Raw genomic sequence first — 15,396 nt, 5'->3', positions numbered from 1 at the left:
GTCATTCTTATGAACCCTTATGAATCTTGATATTTGAGCCACGGATTCTGCTTACATCTAATAAACGGATGGTGGTAGGATGTTGATCCATGGATTTATTCTGAATGCCATGTTTGGAGTCGGGAAGGTATCCCCCCTCCTACTCTCCCCCTCCACCCCTCCACTCCTGGTATGGGCCAATTGGCATCTGCTTCATATTGTTTTGTTTTTTTTATACTTTCCTCTGGATCAATACAGTAGATGTCAGCAACTTACCTGACCACGCTCCAGTGTCGTCTGGCCCCGCTGGAGCGCAGCGCCGCCCTCCTCGGCAGGGCCGGGTGACTTCACGGAGACCCGACGGCGTCCCTAGTAACCAAGGGAGCCGCGGGTCTCGCGTTAGTAAGCGTTACCCGGCCGAGCAGCTGAGTGCTGTTGTACTCAGGCTGAGTGACGGATCCCTCTGCCACTCAGCCTGCAGTGCACCAGCTGCTATGTGGCTGGATTCAGGAGGCCGGACCAATCAGTCTGTATAAAGTGTTGTAAGTGCCAGTTGCAAGTCGCTGGCTATTAGTTAATCTGATCCCAGCTCCCCCTGTCCTTTTCCTACGTATCGCGTCCTAATTCCTTCTGCCTGACTACTCGTGTTCTGACCTCCGCCTGACCTCCGACTATCTCTTGTGTTACCGGTTTTGTACTGCGTTGCCTGTGTGGTTTGACCCGGCTTGTTCTACGATTCTTTATTGTGTTTTGTCTGTCCGTGCTGTTCTGTGTTTCACTTACGCAGCGTAGGGAACACCTTCGTGGTTGTCCGTGACCGTTTAGGGTCGACCGAGGCAATTAGGCAGGGTCAGTGGTGGGTTCAGATTCAGGGCCCACTTTCTCTGTCCTATCTGTTCTCGCCAGTCCTGACAGAATAGCCAGCCCAAAAACAGTTAAGTGACGTGTGCCAGAGATTTTTTATTATGGATCCTATGAAAGCATTAGTGGAACAAATGCAGAACCTGAACACATTGGTACAGAGTCTCGCTGAACGGGTTCAGGAGCAGGAGGCTGCTCCCCGACAAGTAACCATGACCACCCCCTCTCCCCCTGAACCACCTGTACAACTCCCAGAAAAATTCAAGGGGGATAGAAAGAATTTTCGAACCTTCAGAGAAGGGTGCCGATTGTTCTTTCGACTACGTCCCCACTCCTCAGGGATGAGTCCCAAAGAGTGGGAATTATCATGTCCCTGTTGCAGGGTCCACCACAGGAGTGGGCGTTCTCTCTCCCTCCCAATGCCATAGAATTAACCTCCGTTGATTATTTCTTTTCAGCCTTGGGACTATTGTATGACGACCCTAACAGGACTGCAGTAGCTGAGCGACAATTGCATTCCCTAAAACAAGGAAAAAGGCCAGTTGAGGACTATTGCGCAGAGTTTCGCCAGTGGTGTATCCCATCTGGTTGGAACGACTCTGCTCTGCGCTATCAGTTTCGGGTGGGTCTCTCTGATCAGTTAAAGGACTTGTTGGTAGCTTATCCTCCCCCTGAAATGTTAGAAGAGACCATGACGTTAGCCATTAGGGTGGATCGTCGTATGCGGGACAGACGTAGGGAGAAAGGAACCTCTGAACTCTGTAAAACCCATACCTCTCTTCTGTCTCCTTCTAAACCTCCTCCTTCCCTGTTACCACCACCGGAGGAACCCATGCAGATCGGTGCCACCGATGCGAGAACTAGACGAGCCCATCGTATGCAACATAATCTTTGTCTGTACTGTGGCAAAGCTGGACACCGTGTGCGGGAATGTACCTCCAGGCTTGGAACATCGCCGGGAAACTCCAGCGCCTGTGTGACTATCGAGGGGGTCACTCAGGCGCACAGGTACCACTCGATAAGAATAAGTTAATGGTCCCCATCTCACTATGTTTGGGTGAGAGATGTATTTCGGGGTTTGCCCATGTTGATTCAGGGGCATCGGCTAATTTTATTAATTCCGGGTTTTGGTCCAGTCTGGGGGTATGTCCGCTTCAGCTTAAATGCCCGCTGAGTATTACGGGGGCAGACTTTACCCCATTGGCTCAAGGTAGAGTAAAATATATCACTCCCCCTCTTGAAGTAAAAGTGGGGTTGATCCATTCTGAGTGTCTTGATTTTTTGGTTATGGACAATTTGTCTTCTGATGTTATTTTAAGTTTGCCCTGGTTGACCCAGCATAATCCTGTATTTGATTGGGCAAACAGAGAACTTGTTCAATGGGGGCCAGGATGTGCTGCTCATTGTATTTCCTTGAATTTAACAGAATGTTCTTCATTAGAAGGGGAGCTCCCCGAGTTTCTATCTGATTTTCTTGATGTTTTTGACGAAAAATCGGTGGACGAGCTACCCCCTCATCGCCCATACGATTGTGCTATTGATTTAGTTCCTGATTCTAAATACCCGAAAGGACGAATCTTTAATTTGTCTAGACCAGAGAGGGAGGCTATGCGGGATTATGTTAAAGAAAGCTTACATAAGGGTCACATCCGTCCATCCTGTTCTCCCCTTGGGGCGGGATTTTTCTTTGTAGGTAAAAAGGATGGTGGCTTAAGCCCTTGTATTGATTATCGGGAGCTAAATAAAATTACCATTAAAAATCAACACCCTCTCCCTTGGATTCCTGATTTGTTTGATCAGATTGTAGGGGCCTGGAGGTTTTCCAAGATTGACCTCTGAGGGGCCTATAATTTGATTCGAATAAAGGAGGGTGATGAGTGGAAAACTGCCTTCAATACCCCCGAAGGGCACTTTGAATACCTGGTCATGCCCTTCGGCTTTGTTAACAATGTGTTTCGTGAGTACCTGGGACGTTTTTTAGTGGTATACTTGGACGATATCTTGATTTTCTCTCCAGAATGGTCTTCACATGTTGATCATGTCCGCAGGGTTATGGAACTCCTAAGACAAAATCAGTTTTTTGCCAAGTTGTCGAAGTGCCAGTTTGGTGTTCAGGAGGTCTCTTTTCTGGGATATAAAATCACCCCTAGTTCTTTTGGTATGGATCCCCTTAAAGTGGCAGCCATTGAAAAGTGGGAGCGCCCAAGGAATCTTAAGGCTCTTCAGAGATTTTTGGGATTCGCTAATTACTACAGAAAATTTATTAAGGGGTTCTCAGTGATTGCTAAACCCTTAACTGATCTTACCAGAAAGGGAGCTGATATGGATAACTGGACTCCTGATGCCATTCTGGCCTTCGACAAACTTAAAACATGTTTTTCTGTAGCCCCGGTGTTGATTCAACCTGACTTTGAACAGCCTTTTATTGTCGAGGTGGATGCCTCAGAGGTGGGAGTAGGGGCTGTCCTTTCACAAGGTCCGGAAACACTCACCAATCTTAGACCCATAGCCTACTTCTCTAGAAAATTCTCCAAAGCCGAATGCAATTATGATATAGGCAATAGAGAACTCCTTGCCATTAAGTGGGTATTTGACGAATGGAGACATTTTTTAGAGGGGGCTAAACACAAAATTAAGGTTTTAACCGACCATAAAAACCTCGTTTATTTAGATAAAGCCAAGCGTCTTACTCCACGGCAAGCCAGATGGGCATTATTTTTCACACGGTTTAATTTTGAAATCACCAGGCCCGGATTGGTAATCTGGCGGACCAGGCAAATGCCCGCTGGGCCGCCAAGGTTACCAATCCGTGGGCTGCTGGTTCCGCTGCACACTTTCACCAGCAGCACTCTGCAACCGTTGTGAACACGGCTGCTCTGCCAACACTAAGGGGCCGTTCCGCCCCTTTAAAATCCCCCTTTGCGTAGCAGACGTGCCGCACGAGCGAGCAGCGCGTCTGTTACAGCCCGCCCCTGCCGGCTGATGTCACTTCCGGGACGCGCCGCAGAGGATGCAGGGCCACAGAGCAGAAGATGCCGCCGGAAGCCTGGGAAGGAAGGAGACGCTGCTTCGGGGGATCCATGTGACAGGTGAATATGTTTTCTTTTCTTTTTTTTCACACTGGTGCTGCACATTGCATATAAGGCTATTCTATATGGGCATATTACAAAGAGGGGGGCTATTCTATATGGACATATTACAAAGAGGGGGGCTATTCTATATGGACATATTACAAAGGGGGCTATTCTATATGGACATATTACAAAGGGGGCTATTCTATATGGGCATATAACAAAGAGGGGGGGCTATTCTATATGGACATATTACAAAAAGGGGGGCTATTCTATATGGACATATTACAAAGGGGGCTATTCTATATGGACATATTACAAAGAGAGGGGGCTATTCTATATGGGCATATAACAAAGGGGGGGGGACTATTCTATATGGGCATATAACAAAGGGGGGACTATTCTATATGGGCATATAACAAAGAGGGGGGCTATTCTATATGGACATATTACAAAGGGAGGGGCTATTTTATATGGGCATATTACAAAGGGGGGACTATTCTATATGGGCATATAACAAAGAGGGGGGGCTATTCCATATGGGCATATAACAAAGAGAGGGGGCTATTCTATATGGGCATATAACAAAGAGGGGGGCTATTCTATATGGGCATATAACAAAGAGAGGGGGCTATTCTATATGGGCATATAACAAAGAGAGGGGGCTATTCTATATGGGCATATAACAAAGGGGGGGCTATTCCATATGGGCATATAACAAAGAGGGGGGGCTATTCTATATGGGCATATAACAAAGAGGGGGGCTATTCTATATGGGCATATAACAAAGAGAGGGGGCTATTCTATATGGGCATATTACAAAGGGGGGACTATTCTATATGGGCATATAACAAAGAGGGGGGGCTATTCTATATGGGCATATAACAAAGAGGGGGGCTATTCTATATGGGCATATAACAAAGAGGGGGGCTATTCTATATGGGCATATTACAAAGGGAGGGGCTATTTTATATGGGCATATTACAAAGAGGGGGGCTATTCTATATGGGCATATAACAAAGATGGGGCTATTCTATATGGACATATTACAAAGAGGGGGGCTATTCTATATGGGCATATAACAAAGGGGGGCTATTCTATATGGGCATATAACAAAATGGGGGGGTTATTCTATATGGGCATATAACAAAGAGGGGGCTATTCTATATGGGCATATAACAAAGAGGGGGGGCTATTCTATATGGGCATATAACAAAGAGGGGGGCTATTCTATATGGGCATATAACAAAGGGGGGGGGCTATTCTATATGGGCATATTACAAAGGGGGGACTATTCTATATGGGCATATAACAAAGATGGGGCTATTCTATATGGGCATATAACAAAGAGGGGGGCTATTCTATATGGGCATATTACAAAGGGGGGGGGGGCTATTCTATATGGGCATATAACAAAGAGGGGGGGCTATTCCATATGGGCATATAACAAAGTGTGGGGGGAATATTATATATGAGGATATTACAAAGTAAAAACTATTCTATATGGGCATCTTACAAATGGGGGAAACTATTCTATATGGGCATATTACAAAGGGGGGACTATTCTATTTTGGAATGTTACAAAAGGAGGGCTATTATATATGAAGATATTACAAAGTGGGTGGGGGACTTTTTTTTTTTTTAAAGGGATGTTACAAAGAATGACCCTTTGTACAGGGATGTTACATAGAGGCCTATACTTTATGATGAGGTTACAAGAGGGGGGGGGACTACTATTTTGGGTCACAAACTGGGCCTAACTACATATATGGGGGCACAGAGGGCGCAAGGTTACTGAGTGAAGAAATACTCTTGGGGAGTTTGTATATAGATGTGTGTGATGCTGGAGCGAGGAACCTAAAATGTTTGTCTGGTAGATGCTGCAGAGAGGACTCGTGGCCGGAGAAGACTTCATGATGCCGAGCAAGAAAAAGCGACCAACTTCAGCAAAAATGTCAGTTGCAATTAATGCAGAAAAGAAGAGAAGACGCTTTCTGTGAGTATGTGGCTGTAATTGCACCATAATCACTCCATTTACATTCATTCTTTTCATTATCAGCTGAAGTTTCACAGTGACAGTCCCAGCACCGCCATGTGTGTCAGAGCAGGAAGGGGCGGGACAGGAGGTGACACTTCCGCTGGTAATGAAAAGGAGGATTATAAAAGTTTACACTGGACGTACATACCTAATCCATAGTGGATTTGGTGCTGCTGAAATACATAAATATGCAACATCAAATCCACAGCAGATTATGTTGTATCTTTATTTTTATGCCTTGCTGGTTGGCATTCACATAATTAAATAGTGAGGAACATGGTCAAATGAAGAAGAATTCGCTACAGATATAATATATCGGCGAGAATATGTTATATGTGGGCTGCTGAGGTTTGAGTGCCAGGGCTGATTTTTATATCCTAGTCCGGCCCTGGAAATCCCCTTCAGGCCGGGTTCCAAAAATGTAAGGGCAGACGCTTTGTCTCGTAGTTTCAACATTAACTAAGTCCCCGTAAAGGAATCTGAAACTATTTTATCTCCTGGGGTGGTGGTGGCTATACTGCAGCCCGATCTGGCTGCTCAGGTGGTTCAGTCTCAGTCTATGGTGCCTAGGAACACCCCGGAGAACAAACTATTTGTTCCCCCAAATCTTCGGTTGAAAGTGCTGGAAGAAACACATTGTTCAGTACTGGCAGGTCATCCAGGTATTGCTGGTACCAAATATTTACTGTCTCGCCATTAATGGGGGCCATCTTGGGCTAGAGATACTAAGCTGTTTGTAGAGGCTTGTGAGATTTGCACCAGGCCCAAGGTTCCTCGCAGGTTACCCGAGGGACTTCTTCAACCCCTGCCTCTACCTGCTAGACCTTGGACCCACATCTCCATGGATTTCATAACTGATTTACCAAACTCTAAGGGTAAAACTGTGATTTGGGTGGCTGTAGACAGATTCTTTAGGATGGGCCATTTAATTCCTCTCAGCAAGCTTCCCAATGCTCGTACCTTGGCCTCTCTTTTTATCAGTCATATCTTACGTTTGCATGGGGTACCAGAGAATATTGTTTCTGACAGGGGAGTACAGTTCGTATCTAAATTCTGGAGAGAGTTTTGTGGTCGCCTGGGTATATCCTTGTCATTTTCTTCAGCTTTTCATCCTCAGTCCAATGGTCAGACGGAGAGGGTTAATCAGTCACTGGAGCAGTTCTTAAGATGTTTTGTTGCAGGTTCACAGGAGAAATGGAGAGAATACTTACCATTGGCTGAGTTTGCCCTAAATAATCGTAAAAGTCAGTCTCTCAAAATGTCGCTGTTCTTTTGTAATTTTGGGTTTAATCCTCGATGTTTTTCTGTACATGCGTCCGAGTCCATTAATCCATCCACCGAAAGAATCTACAGAAAACTGTGCACAGTTTGGGCCCAGGCTCTTCAGAACCTGATTAAAGCCCAAGAAAATTGTAAAAAACAATCAAATAAAAGACGTGTATCTGGCCCTAAGTACAGGGTAGGTGACAAGGTATGGCTCTCTACTAGAAACTTGAGATTAAAGACACCACCTGGTAAACTTTCTCCTAAATACATTGGTCCTTATGCTATAGTAGAGATCATAAATCCGGTATCATTTAAATAGCTTTTGCCTAAGAGTCTAAGAATTCACGATGTTTTCCATAAATCTCTGTTGAAAAAATATGTTAATCCCGTGTTACCATCTGCTCCTCCCGCTCCGTTGGTTATTCAGGGTGAGCTAGAGTATGAGGTGGAGAGAATTCTGGATTCTCGTTGAGTTCAGAATTCCTTGCAATATTTAGTTCATTGGAGAGGATTTGGCCCAGAAGAGCGCACTTGGGTAGCAAGTAGGCATATGCATGCGCCACGTCTGGTTAGACAATTTCATTTGCACAATCCGTCTAAGCCTGGTCCCTTGGGTAGAGGTCCGGAGGCCCCTCCTGAAGGGGGGGGGGGGTAATGTCAGCAACTTTCCTGACCGCGCTCCAGCGTCGTCTGGCCCGGCTGGAGCACAGCGCCGCCCTCCTCGCCGGGGCCGGGTGACGTCACGGAGACCCGACGGCGTCCCTAGTAACCAAGGGAGCGCGGGTCTCATGTTAGTAAGCGTCACCCGGCCGAGCAGCTGAGTGCTGTTGCACTCAGGCTGAGTGACGGATCTCTCTGCCACTCAGCCTGCAGTGCACCAGCTGCTATGTGGCTGGATTCAGGAGGCCGGACCAATCAGTCTTTGGTCCGGGCTCCTGATCCAGTATAAAGTGTTGTAAGTGCCAGTTGCAAGTCGCTGGCTATTAGTTAATCTGATCCCAGCTCCCCCTGTCCTTTTCCTACGTATCCTGTCCTAATTCCTTCTGCCTGACTACTCGTGTTCTGACCTCCGCCTGACCTCCGACTATCTCTTGTGTTACCGACTTTGTACTGCGTTGCCTGTGTTTTTTGACCCGGCTTGTTCTACGATTCTTTATTGTGTTTTGTCTGTCTGTGCTGTTCTGTGTTTCGCTTACGCAGCGTAGGGAACGCATTCGTTGTTTCCCCGACCGTTTAGGGTCGACCGAGGCAATTAGGCAGGGTCAGTGGTGGGTTCAGATTCAGGGCCCACTGTCTCTGTCCTGTCTGTTCTCGCCAGTCCTGATAGTAGAGTTATAGGTTGAACTTGATAGACTCTAGTCTTTTTTCAACCTTATTAACCTTGTTACTAGGAAGGTAAAACAAATTATACATGAAATATCAGCACTGACCAGGCAATATAGCCAAGCTTATACACCAACTTGGATCCAGAAGAGAGAGGTTTGGATTCCTTACATACAACTTTTTAGTGGTTTTTCTTGTGACCTATCTTTCATCCCCTTATCTACTGTATATAATAAAAATGAATGTCTGTCTGTCCGTCCGTCCGTCCATCTAAAGACTTCCAAACACCTGAACCATTTGACCTCAAATACCACACAGATACATTGGATGCCTGGGAATGTTGGATCAAAGATCGCACTGCACACACATGTGACATCATCATTAGAGCTATAGAGACATGAATGTGCAGGAGCCCAAGTATTACAGTAAAAAATATAACAGCCAGGCCTTTTGGTAGCTCATGAGGAGCTAAATAGTAGGATGTTCTGGAGATCAGATTTGACCTCACAAAGATGATGTCATTGTCTGACCCCCCCCCCCCACACACACACACACACCTCCTCATACACACTAATGGTATATGAGAAGGAATGTAAATTCTTTAATCAGAGAGCAGCGGCGCATGAGACATCATATCAAGACAGTGAAGCAGACATGATTTCAAGCGGGGTCCACGGCCCGCATTCCGCTCACAATGTCTACCTGTTTTTCTCAGTGTGAATGGGCCCTAAGGCTCTTTGTTGTCTTAACTCTCATAAGGGCTAACTACGCTGTATTTTGTAAGACATCACTAAAAGCAGCCCTCTGTGTGTATTGTCTTCTTGCCGGCAAGTAAAACAAATCTTTACTTATCCTCGGGGCTTGTGGTCCTGATTTTTAAGAAAGAATTTTCCCTACAGTCTTAATTTTCCTTGTTTAATAGTTAGCGGGATGCTGACATTTGGCTCTAGTATAAGAGGCATTGAGTTTTTCCCCTCACATCTTATAATGCGAAAAATACGATTGTATAAAATGAGACGTATACAACTAGACAGAAGGAGGCAAAGCAGCTAATAAATGCTGCCAAAGCCTCAAAAGAGCAAGAAATTGCTAAATCATAGAAACATAGAAGATTGTCGGAAGACAAAGCCCACTGGGTCCATCTAGTCTGCCCTTTTAGTATTTCCCTTCTTATTATCTTAAGATACATATGTGTGTTTATCCCAGGCGTGTTTAAATTCTGTTCTGTTGTAGATTTACCAACCACTTCTGCTGGAAGTTCCTACTACTCTTTCAGTAAAGTAATATTTTCTCACATTGCTTCTGATCTTTCCCCCAACAAATCTCTCACTGTCCTCTTATTCTTGAGCTCAGTTTTTTTTTTTTTTTTTTTTACTAAAAACACTTTCCTCCTAAACCTTATTTAGTCCTGTAACATACTTAAAGGTTTCAATCATGTCCCCCCTTTCCCTTCTTTCTTCCAGACTATACAGATTCAAATCCTTAAGTCTTTCCTGATATGGTTTATGCCTCACACCCTCCACCATTTTTGTAGTCGTCTTTCGACCCGTTCTATTTTATCAATGTCCTTTTTTAGGTGAGGTCTCCAGAACTGGACACAGTATTCCAGATGTGGCCTCACCAGAGCTCTATACAGCGGGATCACAATCTCCCTCTTCCTATTGGTTATACCTTTAGCTATACAACCCAGCACATCATTATATATACAGCCCGGCATACCATTATATATACAGCCCAGCATACGATTTGCTTTCCCAACTGCCTGGTTGCACTGGTGACTCATTTTAAGGCTGTCAGAAATCACTACCCCTAAATCCTTCTCTTCTAAAGTCTTTTCCAACACAGTACTGCCGATGTGATACTCGGACAGAGGATTCCTCCTCCCCAAGTGCATTAATTTACATTTGGGTACATTGAACTTCAATTTTCAATGTTTGGACCACTTATCTAGCAAAGCAAAATCATTTTCCATACTACTGACACCTCCAGGAATATCAGCCCTATTGCACACTTTTGTGTCGTCAGCAAACAGTCAAATTTTACCTACTAAACCTTCTCCTAGGTCACTTACAAACATAGTAAAAAGAATAGGACCCAGACCAGACCCTTGTGGCACACCACATGTAACCAGTCTCTGCTCTGAATATATACCATTAACCACAACCCTCTGATATCTATCCTTCAGTCAACGACACATCCACTCAACTATCCAGGGATTAGGTCCATTTTTCTCCAACTTCTCTATCAGATCTTTATGGGGAACCATATCAAAGACTTTGCCGAAGTCCAAATAGGCGATATCCACAGCACCACCTTCATCCAGCACTTTTGTGACATAATCAAAGAAATGAATGAGATTAGTATGACATGATTGGCCCGCAGTAAAGCCATGCTGGTTTGGATCCATCAAATTGTTGATTCTTAGGTGAATCATTATATTATTTTTTAAAAGAGAACTGCAGCCACTCCCAGGTACCATGACAGGATTCTAGTAGCAAAAAATTCCTCCACTCCAACAAACCCCGGTTGACTCGGACACAGGTCCAAGTAGCCAGAAGATAAAATGTATGAAATATTTATTTTTTTTACCACAACGCATTTCAAAGTCGGACTGACTTCTTTATCAAGTGTCTAATACAGAGTACACTTTAGTTTGTAAGGGATATGCACATGCTCAGAACAGCTACTAGGTTCTTACCAACAATTATTAGGAGGGTCATCCCACAATTTTTAAGAGGGTCAAACAGGCTTTCACCCAAAAAAAATCATAGGTTTCACCTCCAGGCCCTCAACCACAATTTTTACAGGGGTCACCAAAACCAAATTCCATGGCCTCTTTAAGGAGAAGTCCGGCGAAATTTTTTTATTAAAGTATTGTATTGCCCCCCTACCCCTCCCCCCCCCCCCCCCAAAAAAAAAAAAATATATACAAATTACTAATATACACCTTTTACAGAAAGTGCACATAAAGTGCTTTTTTTCTCTGCACTAATTACTGCATCAAAGCTTCACTTCCTGCATAAAATGGTGGTCACGACCCGCTGGAACTCTCAGAGCTGGCTGTGCGGTAGCTGCTGGAGAGGATGATGACAGGGGGATGCTCAGTGTCCCTCAGTCCCCCGTGTTCTTCATTGTCCTGGTGCCCCTCTCCATCAGCCACCGCACAGCTCTCACAGCTCTGGGAGTTCTAGCGGGTTGTGACATCCCCATGTTATCCAGGAAGTGAAGCCTTGATGCAGTAGTAAGTGCAGGGGAAAAAGCACTTTATAAGCATTTCCCGTAATAAGTGTATATTGGTGATTTGTATAACTTTTGGGGGCAATACAATACTTTAATATAAATTTTTGCCTGACTTCTCCTTTAAGAATACTGTATTGTTATTTATTGTCACTGCAAATGGTTGTGGCTAGAGGCAGGCCTATAGCCACAAAAAAATTCAAAAGTACTTTTCAGGACTAGTCATCATTATACAGCAGTTATAAGTTTAAAATAGTCACACCAGGCTCTCACCCACAATTTTTACGGGGGTCATCATCAAATTCTATGGCCTCTTAAGAATACTGTACTGTTTTCTGCCCCTTAGAGTTAGAAGGGATGATTTTTGCACCATCTTTCTTCCGTAGAAGTAGTCGCTGTTTCACAGGAAAGATTACACAGGTTGGTAGAGATGACTCTAATGGATGTTTTTTTTTTTTTTTATCTTCAATTTCAAGAAAAAATTTTAATGTAAATTTTTATTTAAATTCAAAGTGCCTCAAACATGGGTATATGTTGGAGTCCTGTCTCCCTGTTCTTCGGCACTGACCCCCTCCTCCACCTCCACCCCCACCCCTAACTCCCACACGTGCCATGCCTGGGCCAACTGGTGGTTCAGCGATTTCAGAGCTATCGCACTTGCCATCTCATACATGGATACTTTTTAAAGGATTGATAGAGTGGGGATTCCAATTTCAGGGCCTTTTAAGAAAACTGTATTGTTCATGATTTAGGTAACTGAGAATATAAGGCTATTAGAGGGAATATAACGCTATTAGAGATTGCCTGGTAAACGGAAAAAAAGAACATGGACTGGCTCCCTAGACACCCTAGGAACAAATACGATTAACACACAAAAAGACAAACACTTCCCCAGATTTTTCAAAGACTGTAAAATATACACTGGTATAAACTGCCAAAAGCAATTGCCCACATCTCAGCTTTCACGACCAAGCGATGCTATTGATTATATATATATATATATATATATATATATATATATATATATATATATATATATATATATATAATCAAGACCGATATAACCAATAATACCAGTATATTAGAAGAGGAAATATTCTAATATTCTGACCATATAGATTACCACCATACTGTTACTGACCAAGTCCTGTATACTGAGACCAATATAACCAATAATACCAGTATATAGGCAGGAAATATTACCACCACATTACAACCACTACCATCATATTGTTACTGACCAAATCCAGTATACTAAGACAAAAACACAGTACAAGATTACAAGTAACAAATAACACCACATACTGACTAACACCACCACATACTGACTAACTCAATCACATACTGACTAACACCACCGCTGCTACTGAATAATCCACTGTACAAAGACCAATATCACCTCATGCAGTCATAAAGAGGTAGACCCAGCTCTACACAGGCTCTGTACTCCATATAAATTACAGTGCAGTTATATCAAGTGACTCACAGGGGACATCTTCTCTGAAAAGAGTCATTTTTATCTTCTTCTCCATCTGCCCTGGGCCATTATGAGAACTTCTCCGAGCCACAAATCCACAGAATCTGCCAGACAGACACTCCTCACTCTGGCTCCATCCTTATCTCTATACTAACTGCACATCTGTATTGGTCCCTTTACACCCTCATTTAGTGGGTAGCACTGAGACTATGTGACCCCCCCCCCTTATAGTATATGCCCCCCTCTATGTAGCCACCTTACAGATGGCCCCTTGTTCTGTCTTCCATATAGATGGCCCCGTTTGCCTCTCCTTGAGAGCCCCCCATGTGTAGTTCCCCTATAGTAGATGACATTCTATGTGTATCCCCTATAGTATATGGCCCCCCTCTCGGTTGCCTCCCTATAGATGGCTCCTCTGTGTAGCCCATTATAGTAGATGACCCCATCTATGCATGTCCTATTATATACACCCCTCGTGTTGTCCCCCTTATTGATGGCCCCCTTGTGTCGTCCCCCTTATAGATGGCCCCCCTATGTTGTCCCCCTTATAGATGCCCCCCATGTTGTCCCCCTTATAGATGGCCCCCCTATGTTGTCCCCTTATAGATTGACCCTTCCCCCCTACTCACCTAACAACGCTCTCCCCCGTTGAGGCTCTGTCTGGCCCCCAGATGATGCGCGGCTGCCTGAGGTGTCTGGTCCGATCCCCGGGCAGCGCGTGCATTAGAGACCTCACTGTGCGCCGGGGATGGGACTTCCGGCACAGGGAACATATCTAACAAGCGTTCCCTGTACCGAAAGTCATGGCCACAGGCACACAGTGAGGTCTCTGATGTGCACTGCCTGGGGATAGGGCGGGACACCCCAGGCAGCCGCGCATGAGACGGAGCTTGCCTGTTGTGACCGCAAGCAAAACAATGCTTGCAGTCACAAGAGTGGTTGATTGAGGGGCAGTGCAGGGGCAAGGGCCTTGCGTTCCCCCCATCCCCCCTTGTGGAGGGCCAGGTCGCAGCGGTTCAGCGGTAGCTATGCCTTTACTTAAAGCTGAGCTGTAATTGGTTTTAATGGGCAGTTAACACCAGTGTATATTTTACACCCTTTGATAACTCTCCCCCTCTGTCTTTGCTGCAAATTTAATCCTATTGGGTGGTCGCCTACTGGGTGCAATTCACAATCCATTTGTCAATCCATACTGCATGATCAATATACCGCTATAGCAGCCATAGAATCTGCTATAGGGCCGCCGTATAAGGGGGTCCTATAATGAATCAGGTCCCCTGTGCAGTCACTTGCCGCACATCGGCCACAGAGCGGGCATCCTGGGTGCTGCAAATCTTTCCAGAGGGTATGGGGTTTTAACTGCGAGCACTCCTGATGAGCGCTCCCAATTAAATGTATGGCTGTGACTAACAGGGTCAGGAGCCAGTGGCTCTGGACCCTGCCAATCACTTTTGCAGGGCCGCCATCAGAGGCCCAACGCTGCCTCCCACACACATCATTGCAGTTTGTAGAAAGCCTGGTTTACAGAGAGTGCAGGGGGAGGAGACGGGACCTGCTGATGATTCTGCACTCTCTGTGGATGGGCTGCAGAACCCCCTCTCCCCAATGAAACGGTCTCCCTCCTCAGTAGCTGTGCCTTTGTGGTGTCCCACCACAGGTGTTGCTATTGGTTACACCCTTCGTAAAAGCCTGTACTTATTAATAATCAGTGGTGATGAAGGTAGTGTAAAGTTTCGCCACTACATGTCGCTATTATAGATGTATGTACTTAAATGCTACACAGCTGATGTATGTAAAGGGGTATTGTTTACTGGTGTGTCACATGGTTCTGTGAACCTATAGGAGTCTCTCCTACTTCTATCCTATCACCTCTTACTTTACTTCTTCTAATGCACTCTTCACCCACTCACAGTGCCCTTTAGATACGCTGGAGATAGGAAGTCACATGGGTAGAGGAAGTGTGTGAGTCTTTTGTGTTGGACGTTGTAGGGGAAAGACGAAAGCTAGAAAGCTCCCTACAGTTGTTCCTTCAGGCCCTGGTCCTCCCAATCTCGAGTCAATCTTAGTCAGGTTCCTGTGTGAGTAGGAAGCAAGACAAGACACAGATAACATTTTCTCCTCCGTTTACTTTACACAACACTATA

Source organism: Dendropsophus ebraccatus, chromosome 12 (genome assembly GCF_027789765.1).
Source record: "Dendropsophus ebraccatus isolate aDenEbr1 chromosome 12, aDenEbr1.pat, whole genome shotgun sequence".
Classification (NCBI taxonomy): domain Eukaryota; kingdom Metazoa; phylum Chordata; class Amphibia; order Anura; family Hylidae; genus Dendropsophus; species Dendropsophus ebraccatus.
The sequence above is the reverse complement of the archived record's forward strand: the minus strand, read 5'-3'. Positions refer to the sequence as shown.